The sequence below is a fragment of the Pteropus medius genome, unplaced genomic scaffold (assembly GCF_902729225.1).
Source record: "Pteropus medius unplaced genomic scaffold, Ma_sr-lr_union100, whole genome shotgun sequence".
NCBI lineage: Eukaryota > Metazoa > Chordata > Mammalia > Chiroptera > Pteropodidae > Pteropus > Pteropus medius.
This window is the reverse complement of record NW_024351730.1, coordinates 144,339-163,599: the sequence shown is the minus strand read 5'-3', so window position 1 is coordinate 163,599 and position 19,261 is coordinate 144,339. Positions and strand designations below refer to the sequence as shown.

Sequence of the window (19,261 nt, the reverse complement as noted above, 5' to 3'; positions counted from 1 at the left end):
GGAATTCTATTGACCAAAAAAAAAAAAAAAAAAAAGCATCAAAAAGATATAAATCTTTATGTCCTGAAACAGAATGCAAAAGCTATTAGAAATATAAGAGGCATGTTTCAGAAGTATATGAGAAATGTTAGTGTGAGTCATAGAGATACCTTTGCAGCTTAGAGGGTGTGTGTAGGTTAGTGTAATATGTTCGTAAGCGCATAGAGGAATTTTGAAGAGATATACCTGAGACTCATACCAATGGTTATATTGAGGAGAGTTTAAAATGAGTCTAGGCACTATTTTAAGCCCACAGAAGCATCTGATGTAGATTTTCCTTTTACAAATGAGGAAACTTAGATACAGAAAGGTTAAATCACTTTTCCCAGGTGTTGTAGCTGGTTAGAGAATAGCAGAGGCACAGTCAACCCTGAGTTTAGCTCTAGGCCCTGTGATGTTTCTTTAGTACTTATGTTCTACTCCACTGCCTATTGTTCTCCTTCAGGTACCTCAAAAAGCACTTTACCTGAAATCAAGGGAGCGGTAGAGGGATAGGAGAAAGCAGGAGAGACGCCTCACAGTACTTTTACGTTTCAAAACTGAATGCGTTAACTATTCAAGTAATGAAATTAAAACTTTTTAAGCATCTTCGAAACTTATTAAAAGCAATAGAGATTTATACAAAAATTTCTAATTACAGAGTTTTTTCACTGGAGAATAAAATTTTTTAAAATATGATTTGAAAATAAGATACTATATTCTATGATATTTAGCTTTTCAATAATTCCGAGACTTTCTTCGGTTTCTAAACTGGTAGATTTTTTTTTTCTCATCAGAATGTAAAACATATTTTATATATGTATGATATATAATTTGTATGTCTCCCAAAGGATTTAGGGATACAAATAGCAGTTCAAACTCTACTATTGCCTCATCAGTACTTACATATGTTTTGATCGCTTAACTGCTAAGCTGTACCAGTACAAAGAATATAAATCTGATTATTTATTTTATTGTCTATCTGCAATATGGACTTTAAAGGAAATGACTGTATCTCTGACTATATTATTACAGGAGCATTTTTAAATGATACATTATAGGCAGTATTTAAGTTCATAGTTGATAAGACTGCAGAACAAAGAATGACCATTTTGAGGTGCTCATGACAAAGTTTTACTTCTCTTGCCATGTCGCCTTTCTATGATTTAATTACATCATTGCGTTATACAAGTGTTAGACTGTTCTTAATGCAATTGTATTTTTCCAGGTGCATGTATGTTTCTATTTGTCTTGAGACTGTTCAGAAACATTAAAAATGGAGGTATTATCTTGACATTACAGATATTTTTCTGTCTTAGTCTAATTCTAATTAGAACTTTAATGCTTTACTTGTTAAATACTGGCTAATAGGACTCAGAGAGGTGATTAGGAATATACAGTGAATTTCCTTCAATTAAAATCAGACATCTTTATCATGTTACATATAGTTCTGTGTTTTATTACTTGATTTAATATGGGAATATGCCCAGTGATAAATATGGAGTTTTAGTAATCTTATAGTAGAATACTACTATATATGTAGAAAAATTCCAACACAAAACGATAATCTAATTAATCTTAATTCTTCTAAGTTGTCTAGTATTCTTTTTGTGTATGTGCACGCCCTGTCTGAGGTTAGTATTCTTCAAAGAAAAAAAGTGATATTTCCCTATAACATATCTAGTTTTGTTTTAAACCACTCATTTCCTTACAACCATAAAAACTGCCTGGAGAGAGACATTTATTGATTCCCATTGAATCCATTTGCAGAATTATTCTGGCATCACTTACTTCAGCTCCCTTGCTACCTCCTTCTGTTCTGCTTAACCAGCTCTTTCTTGGTATATAGTTTCTTCTGTAATGATAGGAGTTCCAGAAAGAAAGAACAGATGAATTTAGAAATGTTAACTTGGATTAGGCTCTGTGTTTTTCCTGTTCTCTGTTGTAACCTAATATTTGGAATGCAGGTAATCCTTTTTTGTTTGTTAAGCTCTATATTTCAGCTAGGCAGTGTAATCGAAACATCTATATCTTTAATTTACTTAAATTTGTTTCCATATAAAAGTACTATAAGCATGTAATTTGGAAGGTCCTTGGTCAGATTCCTATTTATAGGCCTAAAGGCCCTGTAAATTGTGACTAATGTTTGCTATACTTAAATAAGTCACATTAAGACCTATTGGCTTTTTCCTGGAAGAAAAGTATATGTGCCAGAAATTTTTCTTGAGAACCCGTTCTATTCAACAAATATATCTACTACAATCTTTTCCTATTTATTTTAATTTTGTAAAATATTTATTGATGTAAATAATACATGAATATGTTCTTCTGGAAAAACAATTGATCAATACATTGAAAGTTAAGACTAAACTCCTCAGTCACTTCTCCAAATCTGGCTTATTCCCTACTTCTCTAGATGAATTTGGTGTGCATCTTCCCAGATCTTTCTAACAAATATATATTTAGATACTATAGTATATATGTATATATAGACATATGTATCTTCTCCAATTTAATAATATTTAGCATTTTCATGTTGCTACAAAGCCTTTTTTAATCATACGATCGACTTTTGGGCTTTATTTTAGTCAATAAAGGAAAATTTTTTGTATGTATTTCTTTCATATCTTAATTCTTCTTATTAACACTATTATCCAGGAACTAGAAGTTGAGTTAGTCCTCCTATGATTAGTGGTACAGTTGATTTTACCAATTAGGAAGCGAGTTTGTTTTATTTAAAAGATAATATAACCATTGCATGTCCTCATGGCATAAAATTCAATCAATAGTAAGTGTAGAAAGGGAAAAGGAAAAATTCTTCTGTGTTCTCCAACTCCATGTTGCCACTTTACTGAATATGAACTATTAGCAGTTTCTTTTATGTTGTTCCAGTTTTTGTGGCTGTATACAAAATTATTCCAAAACTTAATGGCATAAAACTACCGTTTATTAAGTTGACAAACTGTGTGTCTAGAATTAATATGGAGCACAGTAGAGATGGCTTATCTGCTGCACAATGTTTGGATTCCTAGCTGGGAAACTCAGGCTCAAAGCAGGAAACATCTGGAGGCTTGCTCACTCACTGTCTGGCAGTTGATATTGTTGGGTGGCTGAAACCCTAACTAGTACTATTAACCAGAACACCTACATATGATCTTTTCATGTGGCTGCTTGGCTTTCTCACAGCATAGTGGCTTGGTTCCAAGGGCAAGCGTCCATCCCAAGAGAGGATGGAGGAGGGAGAGAACCAGGCAGCAGCCACATACTTTTTAGGAACTAGCCTAAAGAAGTCACATACATATAACACTTCTGCTAAACTCTTGGTTATAGCAGTCACGAGCCTGCTCTCATGTTCTAGAGAAAGGGAAAATACACTCCATCTCCTGATCAGGAGTGGCAGGATTCTGGAAGAGCACATGTGACTGGAAATACTGCTGTGGCTGTTTTTAGAAAATACAATCTGCCATGTACATCTTTCTAGAAATTGGTTTACGTAGGAGAGATAATAGTTCATATATATTTGTGCATATGAACTATTTACTTTACATGTTAACAATGTCTTAGTTCAGGCAGCTAAAACAATACTACTGACTGGGTGGCTTATAAGCAGAAATTTATCACAGTTCTGGAGACTAGAAGTTCACAATCAGGGTGCATGGTTGGGTTCTGGTGGGAGCCGCCTTCTGGGTTGCAGAGAGCCATTTTCTCATATCCTTTCATAGGGGAGAGAGGGCAAGAGAGCATTCTTGGGCCTTTTTTATAAGAGCAAGAATCCCACTCATGAGGACTCCACTCATATAACCTATCACCTCTGAAAAGCCCCACCTCCTAATACCATCACATTGGGAGTTAGGACTTCAACATAAGAATTTTGAGGAGACCCAAATTTATTTAGTCCAGAACAGCAAATTAAAGGTAGCATCATTTTTGGAATTTTGTCTCATGTGTGTGTGTCTTTGCCTTTTTTTTTTTAATAACACATGTAATATGTGACTATCTGAATTATGAATACATAAAGTAATATAGAAATATAGGACAAAACGTCAAAGTCCCCCTTTCTCTTGTCCTTCCCTTCCCCCACTCACCCATCCCACCTCATGATCACTGTCGCTTGCTTGGCCAGTCACAAATCTGTGCATTTATATATTATTATATGTAATCAAAATAGACTGTACCAGAAGGATATAGCATATAAATTGTACTATTGTCTCGTTAGTAGCCATAAATTATGTGATAATTTTTGGTTCAATAAATGAAATTCAGATGGTATTTGGTAGGATTGGGGAAAGTACATGCATATCATTTGGGCAAAGTAGCCCAACCTATTAGTATTAGACATATAAAAAGTATTTTCAAGATATCCAGACTTGCTTTTAATTTGATTATTTGAAGTTTTGAGGCTTAAATATACATGGATTATTGTCCTTCAAAATTATTTTTGTTAATATTGTAGGAAACTATGTGGAGATGCTACTTAGTCATTAAGAACTAAATGTAATCAGAAATATTAGGTTCTAGCTGGTCTTCCAGTTGAAACACTGGACTTCTGTAGTGGTGTGATTATATAGAAATACTTGAATTAAATGTGCTTTGTTTATCTTTTGTCATTTCTTTAAATTTCCCATCCTGTAATTTGGCAGTGTATACCAAAACTTAAAATGTACATACCTTTGTTATAGCAATTCTTCTCTTCCTTATCTTAATGAGATTAATGAAATAAGAGTGTATTTATAGGAACAGTCACCACATTGTTTTTCATATACAAATTTGGAAATGATGAAATTAAATGGAATACTGTGCAGCATTAAAAGTTATGTGAGCCGAGTTTGGCATTAAAAGATTTGTGACTAGGTGTTGAGTGTGGCAAAAAGATAGCAAAATAACACGAAGAATGTCCTATTTTGTAAAATTGTATGTACATACATATGTATTACAAAAATGTATATCTGGAGCACATTTAATCCAAATGTTAACAAAATGTTTACCATTATATTGGATGGGGTTTTTTCCATTTTGTTCACTGTTCTGTTCCTAACTACTAGAAACAGCAACATCAGAACGCAGGAAATATTTTTTTAATGGGACTTTATGTTTTTATTTTCCATGGTAGGCTCTACTATATCTTCTGATCCATAATGTAGACTCACTGTTGATATGGCTGTTTCCTAAACCCTAAATTGGAACCCATGACCTGACGTAGTTGACGTAGTTAGAATACTTTAAACTGGGCACACCTATTTCACATCTTCATTTTCAATAATAGCTTGCTCTTAAGCTGGCAAGGAATTGAGTTGTTGTAAATAAAGTTGATATATGTAATTCCTCCGAGGAATTGGGGAAAAATTGCCTCTTAAAATCTGAAAACCTTACTTTATTTAACAAAATGCATATAGAAGTTACTCATTTAAATATTTGTCAAATAAGTGAATACTCTCTGTATTTATGTTCTGAGGAAAGCAGCAGGAATCTTATTGCTCAGAGATTTTCAAGCCAACCTTCTGTGAGGTGTGTGAGGTTTGGTCTTTGAGGACATTGACCAACGGTTTAGCCATTGATTTGAAATTACTTTTTTGTTGTTGGTTTTGATGTTTAGTTTTTAAAAAAAATAGTAGTGATAATTTTGAGCAGGCTTATTTGCACAGACAAGTAGGACTCCCCCCCCCACCCCCCTTTCCTGCATCTAGTGTGTCCTTTTGGGATTTGGTTTCTGTGTCCATAGAAGTAAAATGTTTCACATATGGATAACCACACAATAAATGTAACAATTTACTCAGACCTCCGGAGGCCAGGAATTCATTCTTCCTCATTTGTGATTCTTTTCTTTCTTTCTTTCTTTCTTTCTTTCTTTCTTTCTTTCTTTCTTTCTTTCTTTCTTTCTTTCTTTCTTTCTTTCTTTTTCTTCCTTCCTTCCTTCCTTCCTTCCTTCCTTCCTTCCTTCCTTCCTTTCTTTCTTTTTCTTTCTCTCTCTCTCTCTCTTTCTTTTCTTTCTCTCTCTCTCTCTCTCTCTTTTCTTTTCTTTTCTTTCTTCTTTTCTTTCTTTCTTTCTTTCTTTCTTTCTTTCTTCTTTCTTTCTTTCTTCTTCCTTCTTTCCTTCCTTCCTTCCTTCTTTCTTTCTTTCTTTCTTTCTTTCTTTCTTTCTTTCTTTCTTTCTTTCTTTCTTTCTTTCTTTCTTTCTGTGGTGGTTGAGGGAGGGAGTTAAAATTTTAAAGGTAAAACACAAACTCAGTATCAAGGAATACTGAATTATCATTTAGTTAATGATGGGCCAGTACTACACATGACAGGAATATATAACAGGTTACTTGCTTTTTTCATATTCAAAAAGAATCGCCTTTTTCCTCTTTTTTTCTATTATGAAGTATTTGCTATAAAAGAGCCAGTTGAATAAAAGTTGTGGGGCAAGCAAGAGCAACCCTGTAAGACACTGTAAACAAAAGTATAATAGTAAATGTTAGGTCTTTAGAGGCTACTCTTCTTCCAGCATACCTTACAATAAGTGCTGGTTATATCTAGAAAACACAATTTTGAATTAAAGTTACCAGGGAAAATCTGGGGATCCAGTCTCCTCCCCCATTGCCTCCCTGTGTGTGTGTGTGTGTGTGTGTGTGTGTGTGTGTGGCATGTGTTTTAATTCTGAGTGGAATTACAAGTCTTTTTCTACCTTCATATTCTAAAAGATAAACAGTAGAAATTATAATAATGAAGCAGCCTGCATAAAAACAAAAAAACCCCAAGGTAATCCAATTTAGGTTCTGGTTAGAAAGTGAAGAGACAAATTGTATAAAACTTCCACTGTTAAACAGGAAAATCTACTTGTTAATAGGGAAAGAACTTAAATGTCTGAATTTTAAAGGCAAAATATAAAATTTTGAGGTACAAAATAATTGTATTATGAGGTATATAGAGAAAAATACCACAATATAAATAACAATATTCAAGTCCAAAATAGAAAAGACAGAGGTCTTTAAGGTTTTTCCTTCTAAGCAGAAAGGCCAAAATAAGGAATAAGTTTGGAGGGTGGAAAATCTTGCTTGTTAGTTAGGAAGCACTGGAGTTTTGTTAATGCATACTCTTAAATTAAGCACATAATTAATAGCTAGAATATCGCTATGATCTGGAAACATCCTATATAAGTCATGAACTGAGTTCTTTATATACCATTATATATTTAATTATATATATTTATATTATTGAATCCACATAATGATCTTAAGGTTCATAATAGGTTGTATTTATCTATTTTATAGTTCGAAACTCTGCCTTAGAAAGTAACAGAGACAGAATTTGAACTTTGATACCTCTGACTTTAAAGCTTCTCTGTTTAACCACTGTTCTGTACCATACTTACCAGTCCACAGGCAGTTCCTATTCAGGGGAAAGAAGGGCACCTCCAATATACATGAGGTTCTTGAGTGGACATAGACAAATAGCAGATAAGTTCTTGTTTAGATACTTATTCAGTTCAGGCTGCTATAGCAAAATGGGTAGCTTAAATGACAGACATTTAGTTCTCAGAGTTCTGGAGGCTGTGGTGTCCAAGATCAAGGTGCTGGCAGATTGGCTGTCTGGTGATGGCCCTCTTCTTGGTTTGCACACGGCTGCCTTCTTGCTGTATCCTCAAGTGGCACAGAGAGAATGAGGGCTCTGGGCTCTTCCTCTTCTTCTAAGGGCACTTTACCGTAATGACCTCATCTAAACCTAATTACCTCCCAAAGGCCCTACCTACAAATACTATCACATTGGGGATTAGGGCTTAACATATGAATTGGGGGGATGGGGCATGAACATTCAGTCCACAGCAGGTACATTTTGATAACTCCTAAGAGAGACTTTCTGTTCTTTGTAATATTTTTCAAAGAATTTTTCCAAGGTAAAAGTCTTCATGGAAGTTACATATATCTGGTTTTTGTTTTTAGAATCTTCTCCTTGATCTACATTTTCCCCACAAGACTCTGAGAGCCAAGATTTTTTAATTAAGCTTCCTGGATATTCTAATAGACTATTTTATTTTAGGTTCTATAATTTTCCCTAACATGAAATTTCTATATCAAGACTCTTCTATTCTTTTAACTTCTCTTTTCTGCCATTTCCCACAATGAAGAAACACATTTATTTTACTCATACTGCATGGATTCTGTGATTTTGAAGCTAACTCACCTCAAGAACTTTCCATGACCATCTTAGGTAGGTGGGGAGATCTAGATCTACTTTTAATTCTTTCCTGGGATCCTAGGATCAGTGTTAATGTGAATGTTTACTTGAACAGCAACTTTTGGCTGTAGATTGTCTACATGTGGTCCCCTCCTCCACCATAATACAGAAAATATTTAAAGTTCTATGGATCCATCCTATAGGTACTGGCATGCCTGTTTCCTTTACATACTATCCTTGGTTTTCTTTTAATTATGTTTGTTTTCACAAATTTTTTCCTATTGAAGTAGCCAAAATCATCATCAGTAATACCACTGTATTTTCCAAATAAGTCAAGAAAAAACAGATGCTTGTCAATTAGGCCTCTCTGTTTAAAGATTTCCATCAAAACTGAGATTCTCTTGTTTTACTAAATATATGGTTTTTTAATTCTGTAAAGACTATAATTTACCCATCATAGGTGTTTGAATCTGACATACTGAATACACATTCTCACACACTGGTTTGGAAAAGAACACTAAATGCTGGGCTAGGAATTTGGTCATGATACTTTGGCACCTCATTATTCAGAGGCTGCAGCATTGTCTATTTGTGAACATGAAGAATGTAGCCACCTATGGAAGACCAGCCATAAGAGCAGAATCGAACCCCAGCTCTTGGTGGAATGTCCCAGAGTTCACTGCTGCTTGGGCTAGAAGTGAAATGCTTCACTCAGCCAGGCTCCTGGTGAATGATTTTTTCTCATTCTTGGTTGGTTTGCAAACTGGAAACACAAGTAGGCAATACACAGAGTATTCCAAAGAAGAAAGAAAAGCTAAGAGTTCTTGTAGTGAAATTACATTCTTAAGAATCAAACTTGCATTCTTAGCTTCTAAATTAGTTCAAATGGTAATCCTTTAGATGACAGGCAGTCTGTATATGTGAACACATTCTTTCTTTAGTCCTTTAGGAGTATCAGAGAATTATCTGGAGGTTTGATGTATATCCAGGCATTGACACAGGACTGAACAATTCAAAAATTTGAAGTTCCTAGGCTAGTTAAAACCATAGAATTGTTTCTTCGTATTTCAACCTACTTGATTTTAGTAATTTAGCAGCTTGACTATAGTGACTTCATTTTATTTCTATATTCTTCAGAACCAACATGGCTTCCGCATTAAACTGACATAATTTCTCTATTTACCAATTGTATGTGAGTTGATTAATTTTCTAGAAACATATAGCAGAACAGATTGTACATTACTGGGTTTTTTTGTTTGTTTGTTATTTTAAATCGACATCCTTCTGGTGATACCTAAAGGAAGAGAGATCTCTTTTAGTGCTGAAGGAAAACAGTGGCTGTGTTAGTCTTAGAGACTATTAAGTAACTACACCTATGGCCAGTTTCACTTTACCCTGAATTTACTTCAGTTCAATTGTACAGTACATCAACTTACTGGAGTATTTTGTAACGGTTTAAAATTGTGGTTGAAAGAATGTTTCATGTTGATGATATATTACCCAAAATTATGATACAAGATTTTGTACACTGTATAGTAGAAAGGAATTGTGGTAAGAATTTAGACTTTAGAGTTAGTACTAGAGATGTTAGTTAACCTCCCCCAAACTCAAGTTTCTTCATTGGTAAAATAGGAACAACAGCACCTGCCTCCTGCCAGTGGTTGTGAGGATTAAATAAGTTAAAGTTCTTAGTAAATATTAATTCCCAGTAAATATTTGTTGTAATAATTGTAATCCTGTGAAAGTATGCATATTTTAACACTGGAAAAGAATATATAATAATGATAATTAGGGCACCGAGTTAATCCACATTAATTTGTAATTCTGTAATGTATAATGTTTTTATAATATAATATGTAATATAAATTTTAAATTATTTAAGGTATAAATCATTTAAAAAGTAATATATGTAAATTTTAACATTGTTAAAATATATTTGTATTTAAATATATCTCAAATATTATATAATGAGAAAGTATTCCTATTCCACACTGATAAAACTTAGATATCTGTTATATATTGACATGTCTTAGAGTTGGAAGCAGTCACACAAATGAGATTAACATCAAATGTGACAATTGGAGCACATTATAAAGAGCATTTGGTTGACTAAATACAACAGCTAAGTAACATGGCTCATATGCCTAAGCCACATTGGCTTTGTGGTTCCTCATCACCAACTGACTGGTGCCTTTTCACCTATGGACCTTTCCTAGTTCTTTACTCCGGATGGAATGCTCATTTCTTTGATCTTTATTATCTAGGTAGCTAGTCCTTTAATTGTTACTGCTTCTGTCTGCCAAGTGGCTACTTGACTGCCACTATGTCCTGCCATTTATTTTGTTGTCTGACATTTTTATATGTAGGTTAATTGTCTGATTTCCCCCATGAGATTGGTCCACAAGAGTAGAAATTTTGTCTTGTTCACACCATATCCCCAATACCTGGAGATACATAGTAGACATTCAATATGTAAATATTTTGCATGAATAAATGAATAAATGATTGTTGTATTACTAGACATAACTAATGAGCATCTCACATTTCTAAATGAACATTTTTATAGAGCTACACAAAAGTATTTGTTTTTTTCTGTTATCCCATGGTATTTCCTAGGTGTCTTTAACAGTGCCATTATCAGCAGTATTCAGATCATTAATATTTTAGGCTTGGAACTTATATGACAACTACTCAACTGAGCTGTTATAATGAAAGCATTATGTAAATGAATGAGTGTGGCTATGTTCAGTAAAACTCTGAAAATAGGTCTCTAGGCTGCAGGTTGTATTTTGGTGACCCCTGCTGTAGATCACAAACCCACTACAAGGGTGTGGGGTGAAACTCAGATCAGAATTGTCATGGAGGAGAAACAAAAAAGCACAGTGACCATCTGGTAGACCTATATTGGAAAGGAGGATGGGACTGGTGGATGCATAAAGAAGGAGCCTAGAGCTAGTGCTATGGCCCTACATGTAAGTAGATTTGTGAGGAAATAAATGTTCAAAAATTTTTGGTCTTTTCACATGGAAATCATGTTATTTAAAGATATCGTTGAGCCACAGATAGCCAGCAACCTTAAGTCAGACCTTAAGACAAAGGCAGCACCTCAAATAGAGCTATAGCCAAAAACCAAGTTACACAATGTACAATGAACTGATAATTGTTGGTAATATAGATCGCAGCTGTAAATTTGGGGATATGCTGTGTTATGGCTAACAATTAAACTCAGGATAATCAATTGAGTAGGAAGGTTATTTCATATCTATTTGATATCTTAAGTGATTAAATAGTTCTTGTTTGAGCCAAGGACTATTTCACTTAATCTTTTTTTGTTTTACATTCTCTGCAATGCTACTTTGATGTGGAGGAGTAATAGAGAAAGATATATATGCTTATAAAAATGTAAGGACATCTCTGGAGAGATTCACACAAAAAAACGAGTGCTAGGAGGCTGAAGGACAGGAGAGAATGGGAGATTTACTTTGCACAGAATATCCTTTTGTACTTTTTTGTCGTCGTTGTTTTCATTACTTTTTTAAATATTAAGTTTATTAGTGTAACTTTGGTTAACACAATTATATAATTTTCAGGTGTACATTATAATTTGACGTCTGTATATTCTTTTGTGTGTTTACCACCCAAAGTCCAGTTTCCTTCAGCTACCATATATTTGACCCCCTTTACCCACTTCACCCTCCACCTAAACTCTATATTTGACCCCCTTTAATGATCTACCTCCCCCGCACCCTCTAGTAACCACTAGTCTGTTGTCTGTGTCCATGAGTCTCTGTTGTTTGTCCTGTTCATTTGTTGCTTTTAGGTTTATATCCCACATATAAGTGAAATCATATGATTTTCAATGTTTTCTGTCTGGCTTATTTTGCTTAGCATGATTATCTTGAGGTCCATTCATATTTTCACAAATGGCAGTATTTCATCTCTTCTTATGGCTGAGTAATATTCCATTGTATATATGTACCACAGCTTCTTTAGCCAGTCATCTATCATAGGACATTTCAGTTGCTTCCATGTCCTGGCCACTGTGAATAGTGCTACTATGAACATCGGTGTGCAAATATCTTTTCGGATATGGGTTTTCAAGTCTTTGGAGTAAATACTCAGTAGAAGGATTGTTGGATCCTACGGTAGATCAATGCTTAGTATTTTGAAGAAACTCCATACTGTTTTCCACAGTGGTTGTACCAATTTGCAGTCCCACAAGCAGTGTATGAGGGTTCCTTTTTCTCTACATCTTCTTCAACATTTGTTATTACTTGTCCTGTTGATTATAGCTATTCTAACAGGTGTGAGATGGTATCTCATTGTGTTTTTGATTTGCATTTCTCTAATAGCTAGTGATGTTGAGCATCTTTTCAAATATTTGTTGGCCATTTGTTTGTCCTCTAGGAAGAAGCGTCTGTTCAGGTCCTATGCCCATTTTTAGATTGGATCATTTTTGTTGTTGTTATTCAGTTGTATGAGTTCTCTGTATATTTTGGATATTAGGCCCTTATTGGAGGTGTTGCTTGCAAATATATTTTCCCATTCGGATTGTTGTCTCTTTACCTCGTTGATGATTTCTTTTGCTGAAGTTTTTTAGTTTGATGTAGTCTCATTCATTTATTTTAGCTTTTACTTCCCTTGCTTTTGAGGTCAAATTCATAAAATCCTCTTTAAGTCCAAAGTCCTTGAGTTTAGTTCCTAGGTTTTCTTATATGCATTTTATTGTTTCAGGTCTTATGTTCGGTTCCTTAATCCATTTTGAGTTAATTTTGGTGTGTGGTGATAGACAACAGTATAGTTTCATTCTTTTGCAGGTGGCCTTCCAGTTTTCCTAGCACCATTTATTGAAGAGGCTTTCCTTTCTCCACTGTATGTTTTTGGATTTTTTTCAAAAATTATTTGCCCATGTAAATATAGATTTACTTCTGGACTCTTGATTCTGTTCCACTGGTCCGTGTGTTTTGCTGCCAGTACCATGCTGTTTTGATTACTGTGATTCTAGTATAATTTGAAGTCTGGCAGAGTGATGCCTCCAGCCTCGTTCTTTTTCTCAGGATGGCTTTGGCAATTTGGGGTCTTTTGTGCTTTCATACAAATCTGATAATTTTTTGTTCCATTTCTTTAAAAAATACTGATGGGATTTTGGTGGGGATTGCATTAAATCTGTATAATGCTTTCGGTAATATGGTCATTTTAACTATGTTGATTCTTCTAATCCAAGAACACGGAATATCATTCCATTTCTTTGTATCTTCTTTGATTTTTTTTAATAGGGTCTTGTAGTTTTCACTATATAGGTCCTTCACATGTTTCATTAGATTTATTCCTAGGTATTTTATTCTTTTTGTTGCAATTGCAAAAGGAATGATTTTTTTCACTTCTTTTTCTGACACTTCATTAGTAGAGTATAGGAACGCTATGAATTTTTGAACATTGATTTTGTATCCAGAGATTTATTATTGTTTCTAGTAGTGTTCTTGTGGAGTCTTTAGGGTTTTCTATATAGAGAATCATGTCATCTGCAAATAGTGACAGTTTGACTTCTTTGTTTCCTATTTAAATGCTTTTTATATCTTTCTCTTGTCTGATTGCACTTGCTAGGACCGCCAATGTTATACTGAATAACAGTGGTGATAGTGGACAGCCTTGCCTTGTTCCTAATCTTTGAGGGTTGGGTTTTGTTTTTCACCATAAAGTATAATGTTGGCTGAGGGTTTGTCATATGTGACCTTTATTATGTTAAGGTACTTTCCTTCTATACGATTTTGTTAAGTGTTTTGATCATAAATGGCTGCTGTATCTTGTCGAAAGCTTTTTCTGCATCTGTTGATATGATATGATTTTTGTTTTTTAATTCATATGGTGTATCACATTAATTGATTTGCATATGTTGAACCATCCCTGTGCCCCTGGGATGAAGCCCACTTGATCGTGATGTATAATTCTTTTTAATATGTTGCTGTATTCGGATCGCTAGTATCTTATTTAGGATTTTTGTATCTGTGTTCATGAGAGATATTGGTGTGTAGTTTTCTTTTTTTGTGTTATCTTTACCAGGTTCTGGTATCAGGGTAATATTGGCCTCATATGATGAGTTGGAAAGTATTGCCTCCTCTTCAATTTTTTGGAAGAGTTTGAGGAGAATAGGTATTAAATATTTGAATGTTTGTTAGAATTCACTGGTGAAGCCATCAGGTCCTGGACTTTTACTTATGGGTAGGTTTTTGATGATTGTTTCAATTTCTATACTGCTGATCGGTCTATTTAGATTTCCCAGTTCTTCTTGATTCAGTCTAAGTACTGGTCCATTTCTTCTAGGTTATTAAATTTGGTGTCATGTACTTTTTCATAGTATTTTTATATGATCTTTTGTATTTCTGAGATATCAGTCGTAATTTCCCCTCTATCATCCCTGATTTTATTTGTGTATTTTCTCTTTTTTCTTTAGTGGGTCTAGCCAGGGGTTTGTCAATGTTATTAACCTTCTCAAAGAACCAGCTCTTCGTTGCATTTATTTTTTCTGTTGATTTTATTGTTTTCAATTTCACTTATTTCTGCTCTAATTTTGATTATTTCTTTCCTTCTACTGACTTTAGGCTTCATTTGTTCTTCCTTTTCTAGTTTTTTAAGATGAAGCGTTAGGTTGTTTATTTGGGCTCATTCTTGTTTTTGGAGATAGGCCAGTAATGATATGAACTTTCCTCTTATGACCGCTTTTGCCGTGTCCGAAAAGTTTTGATATGTTATACTATCACTATCATTCGTTTCTATGTATCTGTTCATCTCTCTTTTTATTTCTTCCCTGACCCAGTTATTCTTCAGTAGCATGTTGTTTAATCTCCATGTATCTGTGGTTCTTCTTGCTTTCTTTTTGCAGTTGATCTATAGTTTCAAAGCATTATGATCAGAGAATCTGGTTGGTATGATTTCAACCCTCTTATATTTGTTGAGGCTATCTCTGTGTCCCAGTATGTGGTTGATTCTTGAGACTGTTTCATGTGCACTAGAGAAGAATGTATAAGCAGCTGTTTTCGAACGGAAGGCTCTGTAAACGTCAGTTTTGTCCAGTTTGGTCTAATGTGTCATTTAAGGGTGTTATTTCCTTATTGATTTTCTGTTTGGATGATCTGTCCATATCTGACAGTGGGGTATTTAGGTCCACTACTACGATAGTGTTTTGGTCAGTTTTTCCCTTTAGTTCTGTTAGTAATTGCTTTACATATTTTGGGGCTCCCTAATTTTGAGCTTAGATGTTAATAAGTGTTATGTCTTCTTGGTGCATGATTCCCTTTATTAGGTGTCCGTCAGTATCTTTCTTTACCTTTTTTATCTTGAAGTCTATTTTGTCCGATATTAGTACCGTTACTCCTGCTTTTCTCTGAATGTCATTTCCTTGGAATATCATTTTCCACCCTTTCACTTTGAGTCTATATTTGTCTTTGGAGCTGAGATGTGTCTCCTGGAGGCAGCATACGGTTGTGTTTTGTTTTTTTGAACCAATCTGCTACTCTGCGCCTTTTTATTGGTGAGTTCAGTCCATTTACTTTAGGGATGATTATTGAAATATGAGGTCTTTTTATAGCCATTTTATCTTTTGCTTTCTGGTAGCTTGGTGTTTCCATTGCTTCCTTGTCCTTTTGTTTCTGTTTTCTTTATTTTGGTTGGCTTTTGTGGGTTTTGCCTTTGGTTCTTTTTGTTTTATGTTATATACTTCAGTTCTGAACTTTGGTGTGTGGTTACCATAATGACTATGTAAAGGTTATTTATATACAGTCATCCATTTTCTTCTGTACGTGCCTTATCTCCATTACCATTTGCGAATTTCGATCTTTGAATCCTCCCCTTTTTAGTCATTGTTATCACAAGTTTTCTCTATATATGCTAAATGTTCATAACTATCTTGCTATAGCAATTTTCTTATTATTATTTAAGCTTATAATGCCTTGCTCTTAGTAAGGGTTGCCCTCCTCTGCTTCTATTTGCCCAATTGTCACTTTACTTGTAATTATGTTTTTTTTTTTTTCATTTTGTTTTGGGTGAGCTAAGCCCTTTTAGTATTTCCTGTAGTGCAGGCCTCGTAGTGGAGAATTCCCTCAATTTTTATATGTTTGAGGAAGTCTTAATTTTTCCTTCATATCTAAAGGAGGGCTTAGCTGGATACATTATTCTAGGCTGGTAGTTCCTTTCACTTAATAGTTTAAATATTTGATTCCATTTCTTTCTGGCTTGTAAGGTTTGTGCTGATAAGTCTGATGATAATCTAATGGGTTTTCCTTTATAAATTAGCATTTTTTTCTCCCTGGCTGCCCTGAGAATTCTGTCTTTGTCGTTGATTTTTGATAATTTTAACACAGTGTGTCTTGGTGAAGGCCTTTTTGGTTTGAGATAACTGGGTGCTCTGTTGACTTCTTGAATTCTAAGCTCCAGCTCATTCGTTAGAATTGGGGAATTTTTGTCTGCTATTTGTCTGAAAATGCTTTGTGGTCCTTGTTCCTTTTCCTCGCCTTTGATAATACTCATTATCCTTATGTTTCCTCTCCTGATGGTATCAGCTAGTTCTTGATTTTCTTTTTCATTATTTTTCATTCTTTGGGTTCTCTCTGATTCCTTCTGATTTATTTCTAGATTTTTGTCTTCAATATCACTGATCCTTTCCTCTATTTGGTCGACTGTATTTGCCAAGGTTACTATTTAATTTTTCATCTCTTGCAGTGTTTTCTTCATCTCCAGAAGTTCTATATGGTTCTTTTTGAGAGTTTCATTCTCCTTGCTCTGCTCATCTAGTTGTTTTTTCATTTCCTGAAATTGTCGATATGTCTCGTTTGGGAATTCACTGAGTTTTTTCAGAAGTATCATCCTGAATTCTCTGTGATTTAAATTGCATATTTCTATGTCTGTAAGCTTATTTTCTGGAGATTTTTCTTTTTCTTTCTGAGATGCTTTGTCACCTTGGTTGTTCGTGGTGTTAAATGGACTCTTTCTCTGCCTGGGCATTAATGGAAATGTATTCTGCTTTTTTATGTGAAAGAAGATTTATTATGTAAAGGTCTGTCTCCTTGGATGCTACAAAGAAGGTGCTTTTCTTTTGGTTTCCAGTAGGTGGCATCTAAGCCTCTTGGATCCCTGCTTTATATAAAGCCTTAAAAATGTCTTTTTATTTTCTGATAGATATTTCATCACGCTCACTACCCTCAATTTCAGTCCCTGTCAGTGTTAGCAACAGTTTCGGTAGCATTTGCTCAGATTCTCTTGGAGGTCCCCAGTGTTCTGTCTCAGAGGGTATGGGAGGAGTCCCCCTCTGGACTGGGGGTTGGGGGCTGCGTCTCAGCCTCGGTTTCGCAACCGTGGCCAGTAAAAATCAACTTATTTTTCTGCTGTCCCACTTCTCTGCCTTCTGCCGTGGTGACTGGGCCCTGCTGCCAGCTAAGAGGAGCTCACAGCTTTCCCAGGCAGGGATGCTCAGGGAACTTGCCGCTTTTTCTCCCCTCCCCCTTCTCCTTCAGATAGCTTTGGGGAATACGAGAGACAGCTTCTTTGTTTCTCCTGGTCCACTGCCTGACACTTGGAGTTCTGACCTGTGATAGGTCTCATACGCAGATCCCATGCTCAGACGTGCTAGTGTGCAGTTTGGGTGTTTTATGTTGAATTTTAGATATTCAGCTTATTGTTGTTTCAAGAGGAGAGAGTCTGGCATGTTTCCCCTCTGCCATGTTTCCACAGTCCTTTTGTACTTTTGAACTTTGTATTGTATATACATAGTACTTATTGGGAAAAAATAAACTTATAATCTATGCTAATTAAGAGATGCATTAAGTCTGTTTTGTGACTAAGAGTCTAATTGTCTTTATTTTCTGTAGAATGTGTATTTTTTTACATTGTTATTAACTATGCTGTACATTATATCTCTGTGACTTTTTCATTTTATAACTGGAAGTTCGTACCTTTTGTCCCCCTTCACCCATTTTGCATACCCCTGACCTCCCCGCCTCCAGCAACCGTCAATCTGTTCTCTATATCTATGAGCTCATGTTTTTGTTTTTTGATTCCACATGTAAGTGAGATCATACAGTATTTATTTTTTCTGTGTGTCTTATTTCACTTAGCATAATACCCTCAAAATCAGTCTGTGTTGTTGCAGATGGCAAGATTCATTCTTTTTCATGGCTGAATAATATTCCATTTTGTATATATACCACATCTTCTTTATCCATTCATCCATAGATGGACACCTAGGTTGTTTCCATTTTTCAGTTATTGTGAATAATGCTACAGTGAACATGGGGGGGCGGTTCAGATATTTTTTTGATTTAATATTTTTGTTTTCAGATAAATATTCAGATGTAGAATTACTGAATCTTATTGGTAGCTCTATTTTTAGTAATCTCCGTACTGTTTTCCATAGTGTCTGCACCAATTTACAATACCACCAACAGTGCATAAGGGTTTCCTTTTCTTCACATCCTCACCAGCACTTATTGTTTGTTGTCTTTTTAATAATATCCATAGAATGTATAATTTTAAGAGGTTTTGGATTGATTCAAATTCAGAAAGCATTAACATACAGCATATTTTTACATTTATTAAGAGCTGTTTTCCCATTCTAATTCAGTAGGATTGCTATTAAGGGATTGCAAGCTGGGTCATCTTAGAAAACAATTTGCAAAATGATTTGTTTAGTTGTTAATTCCAATAATTGTTTAGATGAGGTCATAATTAGTGTGGCATAGTAATAATATCTAATGTTTCTTGGATTGTTACTGCAGTTCACATTCATTATCTATTTTCATCCTCACTAATATTCTGATTTAGGTAGTATTATCCTCACCTTAACAGATGAAGAAACTAAAGCTTAGAGGAGTTAAACTTACCCAAGGTCTTGAAATTCTAGAAAGTTGCACAACCAGACTTTAAAGCAAGATCTGGCTTTCTGAAGAGCTCATACTTAACTAGCTAAGCAAAGCACTGTACTCTGTAGTTGCTTCCCCAAACAATTGCAGGTTATGAGAGAGGTGTTATAATAAAGTAATGAGGCTGAATTGAAAAGTTGTATGCTCCTTTTTGTCTTTACTACGTAGTCATCTCTATTTTA

General features: G+C 34.7%; 1 protein-coding gene across 2 annotated transcripts in view; it reads left to right on the top strand.

Annotated features, from left to right (window-relative positions):
- Positions 1–19,261, top strand: part of SMIM14 (small integral membrane protein 14) — a 66,265-nt gene that overhangs the window by 31,412 nt on the left and 15,592 nt on the right. The gene's annotated exons all lie outside the window — the stretch shown is intronic.